Source organism: Salvelinus sp. IW2-2015, linkage group LG9 (assembly GCF_002910315.2).
Source record: "Salvelinus sp. IW2-2015 linkage group LG9, ASM291031v2, whole genome shotgun sequence".
Lineage (NCBI taxonomy): Eukaryota > Metazoa > Chordata > Actinopteri > Salmoniformes > Salmonidae > Salvelinus > Salvelinus sp. IW2-2015.
Window position 1 is genome coordinate 20344631 of NC_036849.1, and position 8959 is coordinate 20353589.

General features: G+C 49.3%; 1 pseudogene; it reads right to left on the reverse strand.

The window, feature by feature from the left end:
- The window catches only part of LOC111969024 (polycomb protein SUZ12-like), a 31646-nt pseudogene that overhangs the window by 5830 nt on the left and 16857 nt on the right, over positions 1–8959 (reverse strand).

The window sequence follows — 8959 nt, forward strand, 5'->3', positions numbered from 1 at the left end:
AACAACTAGCCCTTATTTCAAGCCCAATATGTACAGCTGCTGACATTACCCCCCCCCCACAAATATGTACAGCTCCTGACATTACCCCCCCCCCCACAATATGTACAGCTGCTGACATTACCCCCCCCCACACAATATGTACAGCTGCTGACATTACCCCCCCCCCACACAATATGTACAGCTCTGACATTACCCCCCCCACAACCAATATGTACAGCTCCTGACATTACCCCCCCACACAATATGTACAGCTCTGACAATTACCCCCCACAATATGTACAGCTCCTGACATTACCCCCCCCACACACAATATGATCAGCTCCTGACATTACCCCCCCCCACACACAATATGTACAGCTCCTGACATACCCCCCCCCACACACAATATGTACAGCTCTGACATTACCCCCCCCCCCACACACAATATGTACAGCTCGCTGACATTACCCCCCCCACACACAATATGTACAGCTCCTGACATTACCCCCCCCCCACACAACAATATGTACAGCTCCTGACATTACCCCCCCCCCACACACAATATGTACAGCTCCTGACATTACCCCCCCACACACAATATTGTACAGCTCCTGACATTACGCCCCCCACACACACAATATGTACAGCTCCTACTTACCCCCCCACACACACAATATGTACAGCTCTGACATTACCCCCCCCCCCACACACCCACAATATACAGCTCCTGACATACACCACACCCCACCCCTGGTCTCTCTCTCACCTCCTAGGCGGTTTACACAGCCAGCCCAATTATTGGCAAAATATCAGCAGTGGGCTGCCTGTCTAAATGCAGTCATAGTTGAAGATGAATCTGTTGTGGGCCAGTTTGAGGAGACTGTAGTCTTCTACAGTTCAGAGTGCACCAGACACACACACACTCTCTTCTCTCTCTCTCTCGCTTCGTCTCTCTTCCCCTCGCTCCGTCTCTTTCTCTCTCTCTTCTCGCTTCCTTCTGTCTCGCTCTCACCACGTAGTTGAAGATGAATCTGCTGTGGGCCAGTTTGAGAGTGTTTGAGGAGACTGTAGAGTCTCCTACACAGACCTGTTATAAAGGACCAGGTCTCTAATACCATCCACCCCCCAGTCAGACCTGTTATAAAGGGCCAGGTCTCTAATACCATCCACCCACCCAGTCAGACCTGTTATAAAGGACCAGGTCTCTAATAACCCCCAGTCAGACCTGTTATAAAGGACCAGGTCTCTAATACCATCCACCCCCCAGTCAGACACATAACAAGAGAACAAAAGACAAGCACAACACAACTGTGATTCAGACATGGATTGCACAATGCAATCTGCACTGAAGTCAACAATACAAGTGTGTTTCTCCCTCTCACCTGGTAGAATATGCGTAGATTGTCACTTGGTTCCTCAAGTGTGTGTTCTCGTCTCATCTGAAATTCTGTACTGCTGAAGGAGTCTTTCACAGCTACAGAGAGATGGGTGTGTTGTATTTATGTGTGGCCAATTCGACTGAATGATGTCGCACACCACCATCGTATACAGTAAACCCAACCACCCCAGTGCTTGTCTTGGACATGATGTCATCATGAGTCTCTCTCTTTCCCAATCCAATGCACCACCACCACACACGCTCTTTCACAGCCAATCACCGGCATCATTTTAGATTACTTATCCCTCCTCCAGCGAAGGGCCGCCGGGAGACGGTACCTCAGAAACTTGCTTCTTGCTCGGCCTGGATGTTTTCACAGAACAGACAAACTACCAGCTTCATCACCATCGGCCGTATTCCATTCGTCGCGGCCATACCATGGTTACTCTTCCATCCGCGTGGTCACTCATTACAGTGTTGGCCATAACGGTATGCAAGATCAGACCAGAGGACTCCAAGCGGCTTCACCCACTCCCTCTCCTCCATTCCGCCCTTCTCCTCCTTCCTGCCGCCTGGGTTGCTGGATGTGTTCGGAGGCACGTTCATGGGCCTGGTTGATGGTTGTCGTTGGTCCCAACCAGTTTAAAGTCATGCTGCTGACCAGGTGTAACAGGAGAGTTCCACTACAGAGGCTCTTCTGTCAATGTACGCACCGCAACCTATCCACAACGCCAGGACAGGCTCCGTTTCATCGGGTATGTCTGCTATGTAGCTGACGAGAGGAGAGGGAAGATAGAGAGGGGGAGGGAGGGGGAGAGAGACGGACGTGAGAGAGGGGGAGGGAGAGAGAGAGCGGGGAGAGTGAGGGGCAGAGAGAGACGAGGAGGAGAGAGAGGAGACGAGGGGGTGGTGGGAGAGCGAGAGAGGAGGATAGAGCGTAGAGACGTCAAAATGTCAGACCGCACCAGACACTATGGAGCCTCTAGTCTAGAGGCGCCTAGTTAATACTAATTTAATTTGGGCGGCAGGTAGCCTTGGTGGTAGAGCGTTGGCCTGAACTCACAGGGGATGAACGTGATGCTCCTTTGCAATAAATATCGGGGGTCTTATTCTGGTGACATGATGATCGATGCTTAGCTCGTCATTGACCCCCCAAAAAAGAAATCTCTCTCTATTCCATAATACATCTCATTCATGTAGGCTAACCCCCACACTGCATTCTGCCAGCTGTTGCTAGAGGGCAACGGGCCAAGACCAGAGGGCACATTCACTATATAAGGCAACATGTTACTGACAAAACCTCAAGTTGAAAACTGCATTAGAATTTTTTTATCGGGTACATGGGAATTTAACCCGCCAAAAGTTATTTGTATGTGCACTACGCGTCATTTCACACAGCCTTTTATCCCCAACAAGTCAATATGATGGACAAATCTCTGGTGGGAAAATGTGTTTTCATGACACACAGCAACGTCTTATGAAGACTTCAGAGAACGACACCGACCACGAGCAACGTCTTATGAAGCTCTAGAGAACGACCACAGCAACGTCTTATGAAGCTTCGAGAGACGACACCGACACACAGCAACGTCTTATTGAAGCTTTAGAGAACGACACAGCAACGTCTTATGAGCGCTAGAGAACGACACACAGCAACGTCTTATGAAGCTTAGAGAAACGGGACACAGCAACGTCTATGAAGCTTCAGGAGAACACACCGACACACAGGCAACGTCTTATGAGCTTTAGAGAACGACACAGCAACGTCTTATGAAGCTTCAGAGAACGACACACAGCAACGTCTTATGAAGCTTCAGAGAACGACCGACACCAGCAAGCAAGTCTTATGAAAGCCTTTAGAGAACGACACAGCAACGTCTTATGAAGCGCTAGAGAACGCACAAGCGGCAACGCGTCTTATAGAGCTTTAGAGAACGACACCACAGCGAGCACGCGTTTTTATGAAGGCTTCTTAGGAAGGAACGACACACAGCAACGTCTTATGAAGCGCTTAGAGAACGACACACAGCAACGTCTTATGAAGCTTAGAGAAGACGACACACAGCAACTTCTTATGAAGGCTTTAGAGAACGACAACAGCAACGCGTCTCTATGGAAGCTTTGAGAGAACGACAACACAGCAACGTCTTATAAGCGCTTTAGAGAACACACACAGCGACGTTCTATGAAGCTTTAGAGACGGACACACAAGCAACGTCTTATGAAGCTTTATGAGGAACGACACACAGCAACGTCTTATGAACGCTTAGAGAACACACAGCAACGTCTTATGAAGCTTTAGAGAAGACACACAGCAACGTCTTATGAAGCTTTAGAGAACGACACACAGCAACGTCTTTGAAGTTAGAGACGACACACAGCACAGTCTATGAAGCTCTAGAGAACGACACACAGCAACGTCTTATGAAGCTTCAGAGAACGCAACAGCAGACGTCTTATAAGCTTCAGAGAACGACACACAGCAACGTCTTATGAAGCTTAAACAAAGGCTGAATAACGAGGCCTTTAATGGGGGGTACGTACCATACTTCAAACGTGGAGTTCCATAGCTTCATCACTTCCTTCTCTCCTCGTTCACGTCTGTAAACTCCTGGATTTGCTGTAAAGAACAAACAGTCACGTATCCACAGTCAAGTTGGAGACTCAAACCCAATGTCAGTGTGGCTCTGTAATACCACAGTCTTAATGGTAATGGTAGACCTGGGTTTGGTATGGGTCTCACCGTGTGCGGTAGCTACCCGCCCAGTGTGTCTCACCGTGTGCGGTAGCTACCGCCCGTGTACTCACCGTGTGCGGTAGCTACCGCCCGTGTATCTCACCGTGTGCGGTAGCTACCCCGGCCCAGTGTGTGTTTGCGTGTCTCTCACCATGATGGTCCTCTCTCGGAGCCAGAAGGGTCGCGTCTCATCCTCACTGTCGTGATCTATCTCCTGGGGGTTTTTGGGGTACAGCTGTTCTGAGCGGAGTAGAGAAGTTGTGACCAGGGATGATTCTCTGCTGGTCTCCCTCTCCTCCTTCTCCATCAGCCTCCAGGAACTCACACCAGCTGGGGGGGAGAAGACGCGATAGGTCTAGGGGAGCGAGAGGGAGGGGTAGGAATGACTTCAATTGTACCTGCTTACACCGGTGCCAGTACATACATGCTTTCGCCTAAGGAAGGAGGAGAGGGTAGGGGGAATTAGAGAGAGAGAGAGGTAAAGATCCACAGGAAGGGAGAACAGAAAAGAGAGAGAGGTAAAGATCCAACAGGAAGGAGCAAACAGAGGAGAGGTTAAAGATCCTAACAGGAAGGAGACAGAGGAGAGGAAAGATCCACAGGAAGGAGAACAAGAGAGAGAGAGAGGGTAAAGATCAGAACGAGGACAGTAGTGGACACCCCTTCAATTAGTGGATTGGTCTATTTCAGCCACACCCTTTGCTTGATTTTATACACCGTCAGCAAAACATCCATGCAATCTCCAAGACAAACAATTGGCAGTAGAATGGCCTTACTGAAGAGCTCAGTGACTTTCAAAGTGGCACCATCCTAGGATGCCACTTTCAACAAGTCAGTCAGTCATCAAAAATTTGCCCTGGTCACTCGTAAAGTACAGTTATTGTGAAGTGGAAATGTCTAGGAGCAAACAACTGGCTCAGCCGTGAAGTGGTAGACCACACAAGCTCACAGAAAGGGACCGGCGGGGCTGAAACGTGAGCGTTAAAAATTCTGTCCTCGGTTGCAAAACTCACTACCGAGTTCCAAACTGCCTCTGGAAGCAACGTCAGCACAGAACTGTTCGGTAGGAGCTTCATAATGGGTTCGGACTAGACCCCTTAGTTCAAGGGAGGAAATCTTAACGCTACAGGATACAATGACATTCTAGCGATTCTGTGCTTCCAACTTTGTGGCAAACAGTTTGGGAAGGCCCTTTCCTGTTCAGCAGACAAGTCCCCGTACACAAAGCGAGTCCACACAGAAGTTGTCAAGATCGGTGTGGAAGAACTTGACTGGCCTTCACAGAGCCCAGACCTGTACAGAGCCCAGACCGCACAGAGCAGACCTGCACAGGCCCGCTCTGTGTGTGTGTTGTGGGTGTGTGTTGTGTGTGTGTATGATGAGAGACCCAGACGTGTGTCCCCAGTTACCTGCAGACGAGGAGTGTTGTAACAGGGATCTCTTGACGGGTCCGTTCCTGCTGAAGGCAAGCCGGGCTGACTGTGTGATATCCTGAGGTTCCCAGCGTACGCCCCGTCGTAACGCTCATAATAGACACGTCTTATCCTCGCTCCTTTAGGGTGGGCTGGGAGGAGGTCATAGAACATGTCAATCACAACGACCTGTTATACACTAGCCCTTATTCAGCCCCAATATGTACAGCTCTGACATTCCCCCCCCTATGTACAGCTCTGACATTACCCCCCCCCCCACCAATATGTACAGCTGCTGACATTACCCCCCCCCACACAAATTACAGCTCTGACATACCCCCCCCCACACAATATGTACAGCTCTGACATTACCCCCCACCACACAAATGTACAGCTGCGACATTACCCCCCCACCAATATACAGCTCCTGACATTACCCCCCCACACAATATGTACAGCTCCTGACATTACCCCCCCCCACACACAATATGTACAGCTCCTGACATTACCCCCCCCCCACACACAATATGTACAGCTCCTTGACAATACCCCCCCCACCACACACTATGTACAGCTCCTGACACTTACCCCCCCCCACACACAATATGTACAGCTCTGACATTACCCCCCCACACACACAATATGTACAAGCTCCTGACATACCCCCCCCCACACCACATATGTACAGCTCTGACATTACCCCCCCCCCCCCCACACATATGTTACAGCTCCTGAGCTTACCCCCCCCACACACAATATGTACAGCTCTGACTTACCCCCCCACCCACACAATATGTACAGCTCCTGACATTACCCCCCCAACACAAATATGTACAAGGCTCGACATTACCCCCCCCCCCACACACACAATATGTACAGCTGCTGACATACACACACCCCCACCCCTGGTCTCTCTCTCACCTCCTAGGCGTTACACAGCCAGCCCAATTATTGGCAAATATCAGCAGTGGGCTGCCTGGCTAAATGCAGTCATAGTTGAAGATGAATCTGTGTGGGCCAGTTTGAGGAGACTGTAGTCTTCTACAGTTCAAGAGTGCACCAGACACACACACACTCTCTCTCTCTCTCTCTCGCTTCGCTCTCTCTTCCCCTCGCTCCGTCTCTCTCTCTCTCTCTCTCGTCTCTCTCTGTCTCGCTCTTCACCACGTAGTTGAAGATGAATCTGCTGTGGGCCAGTTTGAGGTGTTTGAGGAGACTGTAGAGTCTCCTACAGTTCAGAGTGCAACCAGGGACAGTGGAGGTCATCTCTAGCCTCGGTCTGCTGCCTGTGTGTGTGGTTATACAGGAACTAGAGAGAAAAGGAGAGAGAGAGGAGAAGGATATAGACGATGTAATCGCCACAGAAAAGGTCAGCCAGTCTGACCATAGAGTAGGAGCCAGTAGAAACTAAGAAACTCCCCATCATAGACAGACAGTCTTAAATACACTGTCACAAATGGACCCTATTGTCATATAGTGAGCTATGGGCCCTGGTCAAATGAAGGGCACTATATAGGAACAGGAATGCGACCTTGTTATGAAAGGGCCAGGTCTCTATACCATCCACCCCCAGTCAGACCTGTTATAAAGGACCAGGTCTCTAATACCATCCACCCCCCAGTCAGACCTGTTATAAAGGACCAGGTCTTCTAATACCATCCACCCCCCGTCAGACCTGTTATAAAGGACCAGGTCTCTAATACCATCCACCCCCAGTCAGACCTGTTATAAAGGGCCAGGTCTCTAATACCATCCACCCCCCAGTCAGACCTGTTTATAAAGGGCCAGGTCTCTAATACCATCCACCCCCAGTCAGACCTGTTATAAGAGGCCAGGTCTCTAATACCATCCACCCCCCCCAGTCAGACCTGTTATAAAGGACCAGGCTCTTAATACCATCCACCCCCCAGTCAGACCTGTTTAAAGGACCAGGTCTCTAATACCATCCCACCCCACAGTCAGACCTGTTATAAAGGACCAGTCGTCTAATACCATCACCCCCCCAGTCAGACCTGTTATAAAGGACCAGGGCTCTAATACCATCCACCCCACAGTCAGACGCTGTTATAAAGGACCAGGTCTCTAATACCATCCACCCCCCAGTCAGAACCTGTTATAAAGGGCCAGGTCTCTAATACCATCCACCCCCCAGTCAGACCTGTTATAAAGGCCAGGTCTCTAATATCCATCCACCCCCCCAGTCAGACCTGTTATAAAGGGCCAGGTCTCTAATACCATCCACCCCCCAGTCAGACCTGTTATAAAGGACCAGGTTCTAATAACCCCAGTCAGACCTGTTATAAAGGGCCAGGTCTCTAATACCATCCACCCCCCAGTCAGACCTGTATAAAGGACCAGGTCTCTAATAACCCCCAGTCAGACCTGTTATAAAGGCCAGGTCTCTAATACCATCCACCCCCCAGTCAGACCTGTTATAAAGGACCAGGTCTCTACAACCCCCAGTCAAGCTGTTATAAAGGGCAAGGCTCTATCCATCACCCCCCCAGTCAGACCTGTTATAAAGGACCAGGTCTCTAATAACCCCCAGTCAGACCTGTTATAAAGGACCAGGTCTCTAATACCATCCACCCCCCAGTCAGACCTGTTATAAAGGACCAGGTCTCTAATACCATCCACCCCCCAGTCAGACCTGTTATAAAGGGCCAGGTCTCTAATACCATCCACCCCCCAGTCAGACCTGTTATAAAGGACCAGGTCTCTAAAACCCCCAGTCAGACCTGTTATAAATGGCCAGGTCTCTAATACCATCCACCCCCCAGTCAGACCTGTTATAAAGGACCAGGTCTCTAATACCATCCACCCCCCAGTCAGACCTGTTATAAAGGGCCAGGTCTCTAATACCATCCACCCACCCAGTCAGACCTGTTATAAAGGGACCAGGTCTCTAATAACCCCCAGTCAGACCTGTTATAAAGGCCAGGTCTCTAATACCATCCACCCCCCAGTCAGACACATAACAAGAGAACAAAAGACAAGCACAACACAACTGTGATTCAGACATGGATTGCACAATGCAATCTGCACTGAAGTCAACAATACAAGTGTGTGTTTCTCCCTTCACCTGGGAGAATATGCGTAGATTGTCACTTGGTTCCTCAAGTGTGTGTTCTCGCTCATCTGAATTCTGTACTGCTGAAGGAGTCTTTCACAGCTACAGAGAGGAGGAGGAAACATGTACCATGTTTAAAGGGATGCTTTAACGTATACCATGTTTAAAGGGATCTTTAACGTATGTACCATGTTTAAAGGGTACTTTAACGATGTACCATGTTTAAAGGATTCTTTAACGTTACCATGTTTAAAGGGATTCTTTAACGTATACCATGTTTAAAGGGATTCTTTAACGTGTACCATGTTTAAGGGATTCTTTAACGTATACCATGTTTTAAGGGATTCTAACGTTATACCATGTTAAAGGGATACTTTAACGTT